Below are 21,161 nucleotides of genomic sequence, written 5' to 3' on the forward strand. Positions count from 1 at the left end.
AAGAAAGGTAATTTCCTAACACCCTATAGCCTCTCGAAGATAAGTACAAACGTCTCCGTACCGATCCGCAAGACTCAATTAGGTATGCTCATAACTTGTGAGACCTACATGAACCTAGTGCTTAGACACCATGTTGTCACGACCCAATTTTACCTATAGGTCGTGATGGCGCCCAACACTACAGCTAGGCAAGCCAACTTAATAAATTAAGCATATATTGACAAAATTTAAAACCAAGAAAATAATAAAATACCAAATTCTACCAATGTGTGTGCCAAGACCTGGTGTCACAAGTGTATGAGCATCTAGTAGATTATACAAAACCTCAAATACTGTCTAAAATAAAAATAGACAGAATGAAAAATACAAGGAGAGACACTAGGAGCTGCAGAACGGCTCAGAAAGTGTAGCTCACCACTATGACCCTAGATAACGTAGGTGTAAGACGATATGCCCCCCACTAGTACTTGCCTCAGGTCCTGCACAAAAAGTGCAGCAAGTCTAGTATGAGTACGTAAACAACGTGTACTCAGTTAGTATCAAGCCTAATCTCAAAGTGGTAGAGATGAGATGGTCGACTTTGACACTCACTGTGGTTCATAAATAATAATTGAAATACGACTAGGATATTTAAATCAGCATGATTTACAAAATTTACAATAATTTAATTAAGCAGCGAAAATAATCAAATTCCTTCAAATGCAACAATTCTCAATATATTAATTAAATTCCTTAAATTCAAATAATTTCTAATTTATCAATTAATCTCATTTACAGGAATAACAATTAATTCCTTAACAAGCAGGAATAATAATTCATTAAATTTCAAGGATTCTCCAATTTATCAATTAGTTTCGCAAGCTAAAAGAACTATTAAAGTATCGTGTAATTATTATTATTAAGCACGATTTCTGCCGAGGACGTACGACCCGATCCAGAGTGTCGTGTACACTGTCGAGGGACGTGCAGCACGATCCATAGATGCATCTATCCTGCCGAGGCGTTCAGCCCGCTTCACAAGAAATGAGGACATTTTCTTATGTACCTCCGGAAGGAGAGTATATTTATTATAAGATAAATTCGTGAGGAAGAATAATTTTTTTTAACAATTAATTAATTTAAACAAAAAATCAAGCATATGAGATTTCCATCCTTTAATATCTTTATCTAACAATTCACAATATATTCATATATATCAATTAATATTAATTAAACAAAGAATACAATGTACACAAGTAATTCATGCTTTGAGTCCTAAACTACCCGGACTTTAGCATTAATAGTAGCTACGCACGGACTCTCATCACCTCGTGCGTACGTAGTCCCCACAATTAGCAACAATTATTTAATTTAATCACCTATGAGGTAATTTCTCCCTCACAAGATTAGACAAGAGACTTACCTCGTCTCAAAGTCCACTTTCAGATTATCGCGTCGCGTAAAATTCTCGATTCGATGACGAAAAATCCGAAACTATCCAAAAGTTATATAAAATAATTAATATATGTTCAATAATTCGAAATTCATCTATTAAATAAATTAACCTATTCAAAATGGTAAAATTCCTAAAATTCACCCCGGGCCCAAGTGCCCGGATTCCGAAAATATTCGGATGGAAACGTTACCCATAATCTTAGGAACATAAATATATGATTTTTATTAAGTTTCATAACAAATTTCGTGGTTAAATCTCATTTTTGTCAAACACCTAGGTTTTCACCTAAATCCATGGTTTTAACTAATTTACATGTTATAATCTACCAATAATCTATGTATGTAACTTATGTTATGTAGGAATTACTTAACTCAAAGTGCTAGGTGAAAATCCTCTTCCAAAAGCTCCAAGAATCGCCCAAGAGATGAAAGAAAAGTGAGATAAATGGCCTAAGTCGCGCATTAAATGAGCTGGGCACAGGCCTCTGATGTCGCATTTGCGACACCAGGTTCGCAAATATGAGGGTCACAAATGCGACACAACTCTCGCAAATGTGAAGCTTGGCCTTCAGCTGCTAGGGTCGCAAATGCGACCAAAGAGTCACAAATGCGAACTCTGCTGGGATCGCAAATGCATCAAATGTGTCACAAATGCGAATACTGCCTAGGTCGGGCTTCTTCGCAATTGCGAAGCCCTTCTCGCAAATGCGAGGTTCGCCTTTGCAAACAATTTCTCGCATTTGCGAGACTTGCAACTGCTGCCAAGAAACACTAGAAAATTGATGTATTTTCATTCCTTCCGAACGTCCGAAACTCACCTGAGCCCTCGGGGCTCCACACCAACTATCCACACAAGTCTAAAAACCTCATACAAACTCGCTCAAGCGATCAAAATCCAGAAATAACATCTAAAATCAAGAATCGGACGCCAAAACGCATGAATTGACTTATGAATTCAAAAACTTCTAAAAAGAATTCTGCTCGTCCTATTCCTATCAAATCAACTCGGAATGACACCAAATTTTGCGTTCAAGACTTAAATGACCTTACGGAACTATTCCCGGTCTCAAAATTCCATTCGGACCTCGCTATCACTAAAACCTACTCCAAACCAAATTTAAATAACTTCTAAAACCATCAAGAACTAACTTTTACTATTAGGCGCCGAAACGCTCCTGGGTCCCCCAAAACTCGATCTGAACATACGCCCAAGTCCAACATTATCATACGAACCTATTGGAACTGTCAAATTCTGATTCCGGAGTCGTTTTCTCAAAATGTTGATCGAAGTCAAACTTATCGATTTAAAGCTAACTTAAGGAACCAAGTGTTCCGATTTTAACTTACACACTTCCAAACCCAAACCAACCATCCCCGCAAGTCATAAATTAATAAAAGCATGTTCGGGGAGTTTTATTTTAAGGAACGGGTTTCTAAAAGTTAAAATGACCGGTTGGGTCATTACAATAAAAATCTACAACAGAACATCTTTTAATTTGCGCGGGTACCAAATTAAGGACAAAAGGAAAGTTGTCATCACATGTCCTCTGTCCACTTAATGACAATCGTATATCTTTCATTTCAAAGTTTAAGCATATTTTTATTAGCTTATTCCAAAAAGTGATATCTTTCTATATTAAAATCGATTTAACTTTAAATTTTTTATTTTATTTTAAACATTATAACACCAAAAATCACATAATATGTCTAAGACCATGAGTTTCAAAAGTTCTTTTTAAAAAACTCCATCTGAATCAAACTATAGTTATATAACTTGATATTGGGTGTAAATTGTAACGACTCAACCGGTCGTTTTGACTTTTAGAACCTCGTTCCCCTAAATAAAACTTTTTGTATGTGCTTTAATGATTTATGACTTGTGGGGATGGTTGGTTCGGGATTTGGAAGTGTTTGGGTTGAAATCGGAACACTTGGTTCCTTAAGTTGGCTTTAAAAGGCCAAGTATGACTTTGGTCAATATTTTGAGCAAACAGACTCGGATCAGTATTTTGACAGTTTCAGTAGGTCCGTATCATGATTTGGGACTTGGGTGTATGCCCGAAATCAAATTCTGAGGTCCCTAGCCCGAGATATGTAGTTTTGATGAAACTTGTTGAATTATGTGCAAACGACCCCCAAATAGAATTTTGATAATTCCAACAGCTCCGTATGGTGATTTTGGACTTAGGAGCGTGATCGAAATTTTATTTGGAAGTCCGTAGTGAAATTAGGATTGAAATGGCTAAAACAAGAATTTAAGTTTGAAAGTTTGACCGGGGAGTTGACATTTTGATACCGGAGTCGGAATACAGTTCCGAAAATTTTTATAGCTCCGTTATGTTATTTATGACTTGTGTGCAAAATTTGAGGTCAATCGAAGTTGCATTAAGCTTGAATTGGAGCATAATTCGTGGTTTTAGCGTCGTTTTATGTGATTTGAGGTTTCAAATAAGTTCGTATGATGTTGTAGGATTGTTGGTATATTTGGTTGAGGTCCCGAGTGCCTCAGGTGGATTCCGGGTGGTTATCAGATCGAATTTGGAATTTGAAGAAGAGTTGAGGCAGCTGATATCTGGTGTGATCGCGGGTGCGAAAAATCCATCGCGGGTGCAAAGCCGCGGGTGCGAAAAATCCATCGCGAGTGCAAAAAATCCATCGCAGGTGCAAAAAGTTTTGCCGCGGGCGCGATGATCGTTGGGCAGTGAGTGTTTAAAGTGGGGATTTGAGCATTTTTGCTTATTTCTTCATTCTTGGACGATCTTGGGAGCTTCTTGAGAGGAGCATTCACCTAGCAACTTGGAAGTAAGTTAATTCACACCTATTGCAAGTTAAATACATGGTTTATATATGGATTTAGGCATGAAAATTTGTAGAAATTTGGAGTTTTGAAGAAAAACCTAGAAATTGGTATTTTTGATTTTTCACCACGGAAATAGTTATGAAATTGGATGGAAATTATATATTTGAGTTCTTGAGATTATGGGTAACGATTCCCTCCGGAAATTTCCGAAATCCGGGCACGTGGGCCCGGGGATAAATTTTAGGAATTTTACCATTTTGTATAAGGTAAATTATTTAATAGATAAATTTCGAATCATTTAGCATATATTAATTATTTTGTAAAATATTTGGATAGTTTCAGATTTTTCGGCATCGAATCAAGAATTCAACGCGACGTGGTAATCGGAAAGTGGACTTTGAGATGAGGTAAGTCTCTTGTCTAATCTTGTGAGGGAGAAATTACCCCATAGGAATTAAATTAAATAATTATTGCTAATTTCGGGGGCTACGTACGTACGAAGTGACGAGAGTCCGTGCGTTGCTACTATTAATGCTAAAGTCCGGGTAGTTTAGGACTCAAAGCATGAATTACTTGTGTAAATTGTATTCTTTATTAATTAAATTATTTGATGAGTATATTGTGAATTATTATGAAAGGTAGTAAAAGATGAAATTTTCATATGCTTAATTTTTGTTTAGATTAAATAAATTGTTAAAAGAAATTGTTCATCCTCTCAAATTTATCTTATAAAAAATATACTCTCATTCCCGGAGGTACATAAGAAAAATGTCCTCCTTTCTTGTGGAGTGGGCCGAATGCTTCGGCAGGATAGATACATCTATGGATCATGCCGCATGTCCCTCGACAGTGTACACGACACTCTGGATCGGGCCGAACGACCTCGACAGAAATCGTGCTTAATAATAATAATTACACGATATCTTAATAGTTTATTTCAGCTTGCGAAGCTAATTGATAAATTGGAGAATCCTTAGAATTTAATGAATTATTATTCCTGTCTGTTAAGGAATTAATTATTATTCCTGTAAATGAGATTAATTGATAAGTTAAAAATTATTTGAACTGAAAGAATTTAATTAATTTATTGAAAATTATTGCATTTGAAGGAATTTGATTATTTCTGCGGGTTAAGGTTAATGGTACTACAGATGTAGTGCATGATGCTTCTCCCTGTGTAATTAATTGGGCTATTGTCGTTGCCTTGCAGAAGGACGCTCTGTCGTTTCAAGTTAAGTATCAGTACTACCTAAGGTTTTGAAATTTGGCATTGATTGTTACGACGATTCGTGCGTTGTTATTGCACAGTGTTTATGTAATGGTAGAATGCCTGTCTATGTGTCAGGGCAGTAAACGCCTTGAAAGAAGGTTTTCTCAGTACATGATTCAGAGGTTCCATGTTTTAATTCCAGCAGAGAAAAGGCAATCAAACTATGAATGTTCAGGTTTGGGGTTGATGGAGTAACAAAACTTGATATTTTTTGAGTGTGGTAGAGTTCTCAATTTTAATGTAGTGTCATCGCCTTGTAAAATGCGTTAAGGTTCGCCAGTGTTATGGTTTTCTTCAACTCGCCTTCACAACGGGGTGTTAGGAATTGGTATAGGGGAAGCAGTCGTTAGAGATCACGGTGTGCAGTGATTCAGGATCGAAGCAGCATTTCTAGTATTGATGTCTCGAGAAGGATGATCGTCAGAAAGGTTTAAAGCTGGTAACGAGCTATTGGTTCAAGTGCTACAGAGACGGATTTTGAGTCAAGGCAATAACTGGGCAGCGAAGGATGAGGAAGGACATATGGAAGGTGCCTTGCGGTGGTTAGGTTCCGAAAAGGCCAAGTGTAAGAAAATAGAAGCAGAGTAGTTGCTTAAAGGAAATGGTTGACCAAAGTGGGAGAGTGACAAGGTAGCATATGGGTTACGTGGTAGGATGATTATACGTCTTGAGGAACGTTTGGAGTGATTTGGGATGTAAAATAGACAGTGACTAGGTCTATGGACTTAAGTTGTAATATTAGCTGCTATATTGAATAAGATTGGATACAACAAGAGAGAGTTGCTTGATATGAAGAAGGATACAACATGAAATTGGATTGGAATGTATTGTCTCACCTCTAGTTGACGTCTATGAGGAGTAAACGGACTGGTGTAGCTGGTGAATAAGCTCAGACTCAGGATGATCTACTGATTTCGTAGTAATTGCACCCAGTGCAACGACGTTAGAATATGTCAGCATGTAATTTCCACAGGTGGGTTATCTCCTGTATGCAGGTTAGCGGTCGCGTGGTGTTGACGAAGCTTCTGCGAAGAATTATATTGGCTACCCGGTAAGAGATTTAATATGTAAATGTGGCTAGTGGTTTAGAGTATTTATTAAAGGTTAATAGAAGAATTTCGAAAAAAAATTGCGAGTTGTGTGTGCAGGATCATGTCAACGATGAAGAAAGAATCTCGGTGGATTCCAAAATTTTGTAATTGTAGCTTCAAGCTAAGTGGGAGAGCCCACCGTCTATGATTGGATTGCATAGTGTCAACTTGTGCAGTTTCTGGTTATCGATGTATTGGTGGGTCATTGCAACTATGGAAATAAAACATCAGTGGTAATTTGAGCAAAGTATTTGGGGAATGTGTGCCATATTTGGCCTTATCAATTCATATTCAGGTTTTTGGAAGACTCAAAGTTTATGCTTCGTGTAGATGTAATGCACAGGAAAGTGAAACAGTTGGATGTTTCCTTGATAAAGTGTCCATGTGCTAGCAGGGCCTTGGAATTGATCATGTTAGGTAACAAGTCAGAGCAAGTGACTCTCAATAACAGTCCTAGTGGATTCAAAAATTTAAAGTGTGGTGTCTAAGGATCTCGAGTCTATAGTATGGTTGAGTATCGAGCTTTTGCAACAGATTATGAAACGGGGCATGGAGTACTCTGCGTTATCTTCGGGTTGTGGTGTAGCATTAGAGAAACGGAAGAAAATAACTTTGGATTCATAAAAGAAGTATCAGAATGGGTGTACCAGTTGAAGATGTAAAAAGTGCGCACAAGAAGGGATATGAGATAATTAGTAGGTTTTGAAATAACATGGTCTCGTGAAATAAGGTCACTTGGGATGAGCGCGGATTTGAGTTCGTGATGTAATGAATTGAGCTATTATTATTTCTAAGGCAAGTTGAGAGTAAATTGAGAAAAGACGGATCAACTAACAATGGTTGAATCGGCACGATGGTGGCAATGATCAGTTCCTTCAGCACATTGAATTATGCATGTGATTTTTGGCGGTACGTACGAGGCTTGACGCCCGCCGTAATTAATTTTATTTGGAGGAATTCAAGTATTATGACATGTTATGTGTAGAGGGATCCCAGAAGAGTTATGGTGGTTTAGACCACTACTTGAGGCCGGTATTTTCTATGAATATGGGAATTCAGTCACGTGTTGCAATGGTTCTCTTGAAATGAGTTAAGATGAAGGTTTCTATATGATGAAGTGTTTACCCTATTAGTGGTTTGGGAGTTATGATGGAATTCTTGTACTCCTGCGCATTGGCGTGGTTAAGTGCACTAAGTAGCATAGGATTTGAAAGTTGAGGATTTAAGATTTCGGTTTGGTGTTGACAAGGATGTCATGAGCACGGATGAGCAGGAAAGGGATTTAGATGTTTAAAGTAAGATGGTATTGTTTTTGGCATCATCTAAGGTCGATGTCAGGTGTAAGAGACCTTGTGTATTGATTTGTGGATTCTTGATATGCTTTACAACAATAGTGTAACCGGTAGCATGGATGTGCAGACTTGTTACTGGTGCGGAAGGTCATGGGAGCATGTCTCACGGAAAGATTGTGTAAGAGTGACATGTAGTCACTTGATTGAGTGAAGATTGAAACCAAGTATGAAGATTGTGGTAATATCGCTGATTCGAGAATTTATGCCTGGAGGGCGCTTGATTCATTTGGTTGTGGACTGTGGAAGTTTGTTCCGATTTTGATGGCTATTCTTGTGTGTTATGGGAAAAAGGGTTATTATGGATCCTTGAAAGGTTATTAGCCTAGTATGGTGCGATCAGAATTGGCTTGAGGTCTGTGGATGGATTTAAATATGAATACGGGCTCTATATCAAGCCGGATGTGTCCATTTCAGCATAAAATCTCCCTATGGAGGAGTGTTCGGACGTTGGATGTCGTTTCGTCGTCGGTTATTTCATGTAATACTATATTGTGCCGTGTGAGTTATGAACAACTTGATAAATTTCTTATGTGTTGAGGTTTCGCGTAGCGATGGTGTTATGTGAGCAGGATGGCTCTCAAGACTCAGATCATATATCGTACCTTAGTTGTGCTTGAGTTTTGTAGCTTATGGCGCTGTCGGTCCTTCAAGGGATGATATTATGCACTGAGCGTGCTTGAGTCCGATATTCAGATATTTTGTAGTAATGAGTATTCTAGCTCGGTAAATATTTTCTTATAGATTCTTTTTGTGGGGATCGGGTGGCACTCCTCTACGGGTATGTTGTTTGGATAGGGTTGCACGCCGCAACGGTATCATGTATGGATCGGGTTGCACACCGCAACAGTGTGATGTCGAGTACAATCACCTATATTCTATTTTATGTGTTTTGTGTCCCGTTTTCTAAGGAAGGTTCATGACACCTTTTCAATTGTCTAATTAGTCACGTGGGTTGAGTAATCCTTTCTAGAGTTCTCTTTCCTTATGTATGCAATCGAGTCCGTAGCTTATTAGCTAATTATGGCGTCATATGAGGCTTTTTGATCGTGTCTGAGTTGGTTTATTGCCTGAGTAACTTATACTTGGTGAGACGAGATTATTGGATTCGGGATCAGTGCGATCGGATTATATGGAGTGTAATAAAGAGCAAATACCATTATTTGGTTATAATGAGGCAATGGTTCTTGTCAGAAGGAGAAACTCAATAATTGTTGACTCGATAGTTGGTTATGAATTTCTACACATTTCTTCCATCGTGGAAGCATTTCAAGAGTTGGAACAGGACTTATATGTATCATAAGGTATGTTGTGAACATCAGATTCGTGGAATTTTGGCTATTATTTTCGGAGGATGTTATTATAGTCATGTGAATGATGCGGTGCATGGTCTAAATTCAACAAAGGTATGCAATCCTGTATTAGTGCATCGTGTAGTGATTGATACGACATTCATAGGTTGGAAACAGGCATGGGGGAGAATTCTGGATGTTAGAATTGGGCTCTAAAGCTTATTTTCCTAAATAAAGGGGAGAATTTTCAGATTGGCTCGAGTTAATGTGCTCAACTGGGTGTGGTAGCATGGGTAGGTGCACGAGGTGTTAAACAGTAATTTTGGATAACTCCGGAACACTCCTTAGCACGTTCGAGGACGAACGTACATTTAAGTAGGAGAGAATGTAATGACCCAACCGGTCGTTTTGGCTTTTAGAACCCCGTTCCCCTAAATAAAACTTCCAGTATGGGCTTTAATGATTTATGACTTATGGGGATGGTTGGTTCGGGATTTGGAAGTGTTTGGGTTGAAATCGGAATACTTGGTTTCTTAAGTTGGCTTTAAAAGGCCAAGTTTGACTTTGGTCAACATTTTGAGCAAACGGACTCGGATCAGAGTTTTGACAATTTTGGTAGGTCCGTATATTGTTTGGGACTTGGGCGTTGTAATGACCCGGCCGGTCGTTTCGGGAGTTATAGCCCCGTTTTTCCCATTTCTGTTTCCTTTATGCTCTTAAGCTATATTATGATATACTAGGTTAGTTGGTTCGGGCCCGAAGTGGTTTTAGAGTGGAATGAAACACTTAGTCTCTTATTTAGAACCTTAAGTTCGAAAAGTCAACCGAATGTTGACCTATCTGTAAACGATCTCAGATTTGAATTCTGATGAATCCGTTAGCTCCGTTAGGTGATTTTGGACTTGGGAGTGCGTCCAGAATGTGATTTGGAGGTCCGTGGTAGAATTAGGCTTGAATTGGCGAAATTTGGAAATTTGGCAATTTCGGTCGGCAGTGGAAAATTTGATATCGGTGTCGGAATGGAATTCCGGAAGTTGGAGTAGGTTCGTAGTGTCATTTGTGATGTGTGTGCAAAATTTGAGGTCATTTGGACGTGGTTTGGTTGGTTTCGGCATCGGTTGCCGAATTTGGAAATTTAGAAGTTCTTAGGCTTGAATCCTATGGTAATTTGATGATTTGATGTTGTTTGGAGTGATTCGAAGGTTCGACTAAGTTGGTATGTTGATATATGACTTGCTGGCATTTTCGGTTGAGGTTCCAAGAGCCTCGGGGTGATTCCAGGTGGTAAACGGATTTGTCGAAGTTGGAAAATGCAGCTGGAGCTGCTGCTACTGATATTTTTGCACCTGCAAAACAAAGCCTCGCAGGTGCGAGGCTGATGGTGCGCGTGGGGAGTGCATAGGTGCGGGAAACGCTGGGCTAGGCAAGATGCGTAGGTGCGAGTTGGAGGTCGCATCCGCGAGCCCGTAGGTGCAAAACCTGGGGCACAGATGCGGAGAAGGGAAATACTGGGCAGGCTTCGCATAAGCGGAAGAAACGCGTAGGTGCACCTTTGCAGGTGCAATGGGTTTGCCACAGATGCAGAGTCTGGGGGCGTAAGTGAGTTGCGCAGGTTCGGCTCCTTGGACCGCAGGTGCGGTCGCGTGGGTGCGATAAAATGGCCGCAGGTGCGAGGAGCCTGGGCCGAGGGTACATATTGCACACTTCGCAAATTTTGGTGCATTCTTCACCATTTCTATTCGGGTTTTGGAAATTTTGGGAGAGATTTGAAGAGGTAATCAAGGGGGTTTCGTTGAGGTAAGTTAATTAGTGAAAATGAGGGGTTAGGGCTTGAAATTTTTGGAGAGTAATTTAAGGATTTGAAGGACCAAACGATGTCAGATTTTGATGAATTTGGTATGGTTAGACTCGTGAGTGAATGAGCTTTCTAGTTTTGTAAATTTTGTCGAATTTCGAGACGTGGGCCCGGGGGCCAGGTCTGAGCAAATTTTGGGTTTTGGTCTAATTTTGTAGCTTTTCTTGTGGAATTCATTCCATTAGCGTATATTGATGGTATTGTACTGATTGTGAATAGATTTGGATCATTTGGAGGCCGAGTCCAGAGGCAAGAGCATTGCGGGGTAGAGATTTGACCGGTTTGAGGTAAGTAACGATTGTAAATCTAGTCCTAAGGGTACGAAACCCCGGATTTTTGTATCATTCTACTATTTTTAGTGACACACATGCTAGGTGATGGGTGTGTGGGCGTGCACTGTTGGGGATTGTGACTTAGTCCGTCCCGTAGCAACTGTAAAGTTGCATACTTTGTTGAAACTACATGATACTTATATGTTTTAGAAAGAGTTTCTGTAAATTGGGCTGAATGCCATGTTTGGGCCTTGTGCTAGTGCTGTTTGGACCCTTAGGGGCCTTTTCTTACTATCCTCTCATTGTTTTCGATTGAAAATCTATACTCAATCATGGTTACACTTGTTTACTGCATAACTCAGTTTTATGACTCTATTTTGATGCATATAAATGTTGTTTTGGGCTGAGCACCCTGTTTTACTGAAATGCCCGAGTGGCTTGAGAGGTTTATGACTTAGTGAGGCCGAGGGCCTGATTTGTGAGGATATTTATGGGATCGGACTGCACGTCGCAGTATGTTTGATATCGGCCGAGGGCCTGATTGTGAGGATGAGTATGTATCGGGGCTGCCCGCCTGCAGCATACTTTATTATTATAGCACGTGAGTTGTCTGTGCAGATTATAGCGCTTGGGCTGAAGGAGCCCCTCCGGAGTCTGTACACACCCCCAGTGAGCGTAGGTACCTACTGAGTGCGAATGCCGAGTGCTGAGTGATTGGGAGGCATGAGTGATTGTGAGGTATGCCCGAGTGGCAAGAGTGATTGTGAGGTATGCCCGAGTGGCACGAGTGACTGTGAGGTTTGCCCGAGGGGCTGTATACGAGTGATGTTTTGCCCGAGGGGCTGTTTATGATTTCATCATTTTTGCTCACCTTTGCATTTTTTCTCTATTCGAAAACTATTGAAAAATATCTTTAAATGATTTTTACTGGAACTGGGTTTAAACGAGATATTTTGATACAAATCCTAATTTTAAAAGAATGTGGTATTTTACTGAGATTTCCTGATATGAACGTTATATGCTTTATTGCTCGTCACTACTGCTCAGTCTTTATTTATTATTTTTACTTACTGAGTTGGCGTACTCACGTTACTCCCTGCACCTTCTGTGCAGATCCAGGTGTAGCTGGACACGGTAGCGGTTGCAGATTTCTCGGGGATAGCAAGGTAGCTGCTTGGCGACCGCAGCCCTTGCTCTTCTCCCTCTTATCCTCCTCTAGTTGTATTTAGCTATTTTCAGGCTGAGTTAGCCTTGATATTGTTAGACAGATTGTAGTAGATGCTCATGACTAGTGCCACCCCGATGTCGGGCTTTTCCTTCCGCACTTTTATTTTAATTGGAACTCCTTTACATAGGTTTTTATGTTAAATAATATTGAAATTATCTTTGAAATGAAAATATCGGTTTGTTTTGGAAACGAGTCGGCTTGCCTAGTTCCACGATAGGTGCCATCACGACAAGATTAGTTTGGGTCGTGACAGGTGTATTCCCGGAATCAAATTCCAAGGTCCCTAGCCCGAGATATGGAATTTTGATGAAACAATTAACAAGTTTAAGTTCAAATAGTGACCGGATGTCAAATTATATGCAAACGACCCCGGAATAGAATTTTGATGATTCCAACAACTCCGTATGGTGATTTTGGACTTAGGAGCGTGGTCGGAATTTTATTTGGAAGTCGGTAGTGAAATTAGACTTAAAGGGACATCGACCGAGAACCAAGGTCAAACAAGGATCAATATCGTCCGTATAACGGAGATCGTAGGTGTAACAAACCTACACGTAACTCCATACGAGGCGAAAGGAGAAGTCATCGAGGCTAAGAGTCTCGGTGACTGGTGAACATGAATTGGTTCGACAGGTATACCGGACCTAAGGAAGCACCACGATTATCGGAATATAACTTCAACATTGATGCATCCACCATCGTGTCGTTTATCGGACGTATCAAAGATACTAAGTGGCCTCGAACTCTATAGTCCGATCAAGCCCAGAGAAATCCCAATCAAATGTGCAAGTATCATGGCACACATGGCCACAAAATCGAAGACTGCAGGCAATTGAGAGAGGAGGCAGCCCAGTTATTCAATGAAGGGCACCTTCGAGAATTTTTAAGTGACCGGGCCAAAAACCATTTCAAAAACATAAATTCAATAGACAGAACGAACAAGAAGAGCCACAACACATAATCCATATGATCATCATAGGGATCGATGTCCCCCAGTGGTCGGTGCTTAAACGCGCTAAGATGTCTATTGTAAGTGAGAAACGATCTCGTACTCAGGATTACACAACTAAAGAAACCATGTCCTTTAGTGACGATGACGCGGAAGGAATCATGCAACCCCACAACGATGCACTGGTAATATATGTACTTATGAATAAAACTCAAGTTAAGCGTATGTTAATTGATCCAGTTAGTTCGGCCAACATCATTCGATCAAGGGTCGTAGAGTAACTCGGTCTACAGGACCAGGTCATGCCCGCTACCCTGGTACTGAACAAATTCAATATGGCATGTGAAACTACTAAGGGCGAGATAATATTTCCAGTAAACGTGGTTGGGACCATCCAAGAAATGAAGTTCCACGTGATCGAGGGTGATATGAGATATAACACCCTGTTCGGGAGGCCATGGATCCACAACATGAGAGCAGTACCCTCGACCCTTCACCAGGTTCTGAAATTCCCTACATCAGAGGGAATCAAAACGGTCTACGGGGAGCAACCGGCCGAAAAAGAAATATTTTCCGTCGATGAAGTTATTCCGATATCTTCACTATCATCGACAAAAGGATCAGATTCGAAGGGGGAGCGGGATACCAAATAGCAATCACAAACGTCAGCCTCGACCCAACTAGAGAATCAGAAGCCTGACGAGGATGATGACTATGGGGTCCCTCGATCCTTCATGGTCCCCGATGACTCTGACGCTACCCAATAGACAGTCGAAGAACTGGATAAAATCACGCTGATCGAACATCTGCCCCCCAGCGAAAGGTATACCTGGGCACGGTGTTAAATCCCCAGCTTAGGGAAAAGCTTATTCAATTTATTATAACTAACATGAACTGCTTTGCTTTGTCCTATCTTGACATGTCAGGGATCCCACCGGAAATAACCACTCATAGATTGAGCTTGGATCCGAAATTCCATCCGGTAAAGCAAAAGAGAAGGCTCCAGTCCGAGGTCAAACATGCCTTCATTAAGGACGAGGTAACCAAACTTCTTAAAATAGGATCTATTCGAGAAGTAAAATACCCCGAATGGCTAGCAAATGTGGTGGTAGTCCCTAAGAAGGGAAACAAACTAAGAATGTGTATAGATTATAAAGACCTTAACAAAGCATGCCCTAAGGATTCCCTTCCTTTGCCTAGCATCGATCTTATGATCGATGCCACGACTGGCCACGAGACTCTCAGTTTTCTCGATGCTTACTCCGGGTATAACCAAATACAGATGAACCCGGAGGATCAGGAAAAGACCTCATTTATCACTAAGTATGGGACTTACTGTTATAACGTAATGCCATTCGGTGTAAAAAATGCTGGTGCAACTTATCAACGCCTAATAAATCGAATGTTCGAAAAATAAATAGGAAAATAAATGGAGGTTTATATTGATGACATGTTAGTTAAGTCCCTGCCAGCAGATGACCATTTAAAGCATTTGCAGGAAACTTTCGACGTACTAAAGAAGTACAATATGAAGCTCAATCCCTAAAAATGTACATTCGAAGTTGGTTCGGGCAAGTTTCATGGTTTCATGGTATCCAATCGAGGAATTGAGATCAATCCCGATAAAATCAAAGCTATCGAGGACATCACGGTAATAGATAATGTAAAGGCCGTGCAAAGTTTAACGGGGAGGATAGCCACCCTGGGATGATTCATTTCGATATTATCAGATAGGAGCCACCGATGTTTTTCACTGCTTAAGAAGAAAAATAACTTTGCATGGACTCCGGAATGCCAGCAGGCTTTGGAAGAACTGAAGCGGTATTTGTCGAGCCCTCCGCTGCTTTATACCCCGAAAGTGGACAAGCAACTTTACCTGTACTTAGCCGTCTCAGAGAAAGCGGTAATTGGAGTGCTGGTTCGAGAAGAACGAGGTACGCAATTTCCTATTTATTATGTAAGTCGGACCTTAGGCGAGGCCGAAACTAGATATCCACACTTAGAAAATTAGCACCTGCTTTAATAAGCGCCTCTAGGAAGCTAAAACCATATTTCCAATCTCATCCGATACATGTTGTAAAAACTTATCCTCTTCGGAACATTTTTTATAAACCCAAGCTTTCGGGTCGATTGGCCAAATGTGCCATAGAAATCGGTGGGTACGATATCAAGTATCGACCCCAAACCGCTATCAAATCTCAAATCTAGGCGGACTTTGTTGCTGACTTTTCGCTGGCCCTCGTGCCCGAGATTGAAAGAGAGCTACTTGTAAAATCGGGTACTTCTTTGGGAGTCTGGACCCTTTTCACGGATGGTGCCTCGAACGCGAAAGGGTCTGGTTTAGGCATTGTACTAATATCACATACATGTAATGTAGTTAGGAAGTCTATCAGAACTACAAAGTTGACTAACAATAAGGCCGAGTATGAGGCCATGATTGCAGGTCTCGAACTAGCTAGAAGCTTGGGAGTCGAGATCATAGAAGCTAAGTGTGATTCCCTCTTTGTGGTAAACCAAGTTAACGGGACTTCCGAAGTCCGAGAAAATCGAATGCAGAGGTACTTGGACAAATTACAGGTGACTCTACATCAATTTAAAGAATGGACTTTGCAACATATACCCCAAGAACAGAACAGCGAAGCCGACGCTCTTGCAAACTTAGGTTCATTAGTCGAAGATGACGAACTCAACTAGGGGACTGTCGTATAACTCATAAAATCAATGATCAAAGAAGGTCATGCCGAGATAAATTCCACAAGTCTAACATGGGATTGGAGAAACAAATATATAGAGTACTTCAAGAACGGGAAGCTTCCATCAGATCCAAAGGAATCGAGAGCTTTGCGCACAAAGGCAGCACGGTTCAACCTATCCGAAGACGGAACGCTATTTAGAAGGACTTTCGATGGACCATTGACAATATGTTTGGGACCAGGAGATACCAATTACATACTACTGGAAATTCATGAGGGCACTTGTGGAAACCATTCCAGTGCTGATTCGCCGGTCCACAAAGTGATTAGAGCAGAGTATTATTGGACCGATATGGGCAAAGATGCGAAGGAGTTCTTTCGAAAATTCGACAAATGCCAAAGACATGCGCCCATGATTCATCAACCCGGGGAGCTACTCCACTCGGTCCTATCTCCGTGGCCTTTCATGAAATGAGGGATGGACATCGTCGGCCCCCTCCCATCAGCCCCAGGTAAAGCTCGTTTTATTTTATTTATGACTGATTATTTCTCTAAATGGGTTAAATCTCAGGCTTTCGAGAAAGTCAGAGAAAAAGAAGTGATAGACTTCATTTGGGACCACATCATATGTCGATTCGGGATGCCATCCATGATTGTATGTGATAATGGAAAATAATTCATCGGCAGCAAAGTAACTAAATTTCTCGAGGATCACAAGATCAAAAGGATCCTATGAAAACCATACCATCCCAGCGGAAACGGATAAGCCGGATCGACCAACAAAACCATCATCCAAAACCTTAATAAAAGATTGACCGACGCTAAAGGAAAATGGAGAGAAATACTACCCGAGGTCCTATGGGAATATCACACAACATGAAAATCAAGTACCGGATCAACGCCATTCTCGTTGGTCTATGGCGCCGAAGCTTTGATCCCGGTTGAGGTCGGAGAACCTAGCATCAGGTTTCGATATGCAACAAAGGAGTCGAATAACGAGACCATGAACACGAGCCTGGATTATTGGATGAAAGACGAGATGCCGCTCTCGTCCGATTGGCCGCCCAAAAATAGCAGATCGAAAGATACTTCAATCGAAGAACCAATCTTCGACATTTCAAAATCGGGGACATGCTACTAAGGAAAGTAACCCTCAACACCAGAAATCTGAATGAAGGGAAACTGGGTCTGAACTAGGAAGGACCATATCAGGTTCTCGAAATCGTCAAAAAATGATCCTACAAGCTTGGCGTGATAAACGACAAACAACTACCGAGCAATTGGAACATTTAGCACCAAAAATGATATTACTGCTAAGGTACGACCCTCCCATGTTCATTTATATTTTGAAATTAACCCTTGCATGTGTTCGACCAGAAACATAGATGGATTATTCAACTCAAAGACTTTAGGTCTGAAAGCACGCGTTGCACTCTTTTTCCCTTAGACCGGTTTTGTCCCAAATGGGTTTTTCGGCAAGGTTTTTAATGAGGTAACCATTGATCATGCTAACTTAGAACAATTCAACAGTATTCGAGGCCTCCTTACAATCAACCTCGAATACTGGGGGGCATTACCCTCAAATATATCAAGTTCAATGCAAGAAAGTTACTTCATAACAATAGGGTTTCGATAGGGAACAGGGTCTCGATAGGAAAAATTGTAAGGGCCAAATGGTCAAACGAACCATGCCCGTGTAGTTTGCTCGAGCCCTGGCACAAAACATGAACACATGTATAATGACTTATAAAGAGAAATTTCTTCTTTACCGATATCTTATATCCCAGAATAATTCTTCTATTTCGTGATCTATTACGCAAAGATGCTTAAGGGCTGACCATGACCGAAGTTTGAAAATTTACCCCATAAATCGGGGACTGCCAACCGAAAAAATAACGAGATCAAGCTCCATAAATCATAAGGGATACATTAGTTCAAGTTCGAGTAAACACTCACTATACCATAAAGCCTAAGGGGTACTCTTACTTTGAGTTCGAGCAAACACTCACTCGACCATAAAGCCTAAGGGCTACTCTTAATTTGAGTTCGAGCAAACACTCACTCGACCATAAAGCCTAATGGCTATTCTTAATTCGAGTTCGAGCAAACACTCACTCGACCATAAAGCCTAAGGGGTACATTAGTTCTAGTGCGAGCAAACACTTACTCGACCATTAAGCCTAAGGCCTACATTAACTTGAGTTCGAGCAAATACTCACTTGACCATAAAGCCTAAGGGCTACTCTTAATTCGAGTTCGAGAAAATACTTACTCGACCATAAATCCTAAGGGCTACATTAGTTCGAGTTCGAGCAAACACTCACTCGACCATTAAACCTAAGGGCTACATTAACTCGAGTTCGAGCAAACACTCACTCGGCCATAAAGCCTAAGGGCTACTCTTAATTCGAGTTCGACCAAACACTCACTAGACCATAAAGCCTAAGGGCTACTCTTAATTCGAATTCGAGCAAACACTCACTCGACCATAAAGCCTAAGGGCTACATTAACTCGAGTTCGAGCAAACACTCACTCAATCATAAAGCCTAAGGGCTGTTTTCATTTCAAATTTGAGGAAACGCTCACTCGACTATTAAGCCTAAGGGCTGTTTTCATTTCAAGTTCGAGCAAACGCTCACTCGACTATTAAGCCTAAGGGCTACTCTTAATTCGCGTTCGAGCAAACAATCACTCAACTATAAAGCCTAAGGGTTGTTTTCATTTTGAGTTCGAGCAAACACTCACTCAACCATTAAGCCTAAGGGCTACATTACTTTGAGTTCGAGCAAACACTTACTCGACCATTAAGCCTAAGGGCTACATTAACTCAAGTTCGAGAAAACACTCACTCAACAAGAAAGCCTAAGGGCTACTCTTAATTTGAGTTCGAGCAAACACTCACTCGACCATAAAGCCTAAGGGCTACTCTTAATTCGAGTTCGAGCAAACACTCACTCGACCATAAAGCCTAAGTGCTACTCTTAATTCGAATTCGATAACTCACTCACTCGACCGTAAAGCCTAAGGGCTACATTAACTCGAGTTCGAGCAAACACTCACTCGATCATAAAGCCTAAGGGCTATTTTCATTTCGAGTTCGAGCAAACACTCACTCGACTATTAAGCCTAAGGGCTATTTTCATATCGAGTTCGAGCAAACGCTCACTCGACCATTAAGCCCAAGGGCTACATTACTACGAGTTCAAGCAAACGCTCACTCGACCATTAAGCCTAAGGGCTACTCTTAATTCAAGTACGAGCAAACACTCACCTAAGGGCTACATTAACTTGAGTTCGAGCAAACATTCACTCGACCATAAAACCTAAGGGCTACTCTTAATTCGATTTCGAGAAGACGCTCATTCGACTATTAAGCATAAGGGATACTATTAATTTGAGTTCGAGCAAACGGTCACTCGACCATAAAGCCTAAGGGTTGCATTAACTTGAGTTCAAGCAAACACCCACTCGACCATAAAGCCTAAGGGCTATTTTTATTTCGAGTTCGAGAAAACGGTCACTCGACTATTAAGCCTAAGGGCTATTTTCAGTTCGGGTTCGAGCAAATGCTCACTCGACTATTAAGCCTAAGGGCTACTCTTAATTCGAGTTCGAGCAAACGCTCACTCGACCATTATGCCCAAGGGCTACGTTACTTCGAGTTTGAGCAAACACTCACTCGACCATTAAGGTTAAGGGATACTCTTTATTCGAGTTCGAGCAAACACTCACTCGACCATAAAGCCTAAGGGCTACATTAACTCGAGTTCGAGCAAACACTCACTTGATCATAAAGCCTAAGGGCTGTTTTCATTTTGAGTTCGAGCAAATGCTCACTCGACTATTAAGCCTAAGAGCTATTTTCATTTCGAGTTCGAGAAAATGCTCACTCGACTATTAATCATAAGGGCTACTCTTAATTTGAGTTTGAGCAAACGGTCACTCGATAATTAAGCCCAAGGGATATATTACTTCGAGTTCGAGCAAACGCTCACTCGACCATTAAGCCTAAGGGATACATTAGTTTGAGTTTGAGACAAAAGGTGTCGCTAATATCGACCCTTGAAAACCCTAATGGGTACGGAATCGTTCGAACTCTCGAGCAAATCCCTTATTTATTGCTAAGGCACAACAGATTTTATATGATCAAATAATAAACTTTTCAAGCCGAAAAATGGGATAAAGCCATTCTTTTTACTATGGTCGTATCGACCTAATGCAAGAGCCTAAAGGGCCATCTTATTTTTGAGTTTGAGAAATCATCCTCACTCAATTAAAACCTAAGGGTCAATCTACTCCAAGTTCTAGCAAGTACTCACTCGATTATAAAAACTACACTTGTCCGACTTCGATCAAATTGCCTAAAGCCTTGAACTTATGAACAAAATTTTCATAAGGCATGAATGAAACAAAATTTTCACAAAGCAGAAAATGAAGACAAGTCAAAAAAAGAGATCTTTATATAATTGAAAATATTTACAAGGTCCGATCATGACCCTATACAAAATATCAAAAGTGAAAAATTCTAAGGTTCCTGATCTTCTCTGGGGGCAGCTTCTTCTCCATCGAGGTCCTCCCCATTCTCAGACCCGCTCTTGCTGCCATCATCATCATCAGAAGTGGCCAGCGCTCCAGCTTCAGCTTCATGCTCTCTAGCCTTTATTATGTTGTTGTTAAGATCGAAACCTCGAGCGTGGATCTCCTCAAGGGTTTCCCTCCGAGATTGGAATTTGGCGAGTTCAACAATCCAATATGCTCGAGTTTGAGCGGTATCGGCTGCCTCTCTCACTTGGACTTGAGCGGCTTCAGCATCGGGCCGATAAACGACCACGATTGCCTCTACCTTTTCGGCATCATACTTGGCCTTTGCAAGTTGGAAATCCAACCGAGCCTCGAGATCCTTTATTTTTTTTGCTTGAATTTAGCT

Source organism: Nicotiana tabacum, chromosome 13, assembly GCF_000715075.1.
Source record: "Nicotiana tabacum cultivar K326 chromosome 13, ASM71507v2, whole genome shotgun sequence".
NCBI lineage: Eukaryota > Viridiplantae > Streptophyta > Magnoliopsida > Solanales > Solanaceae > Nicotiana > Nicotiana tabacum.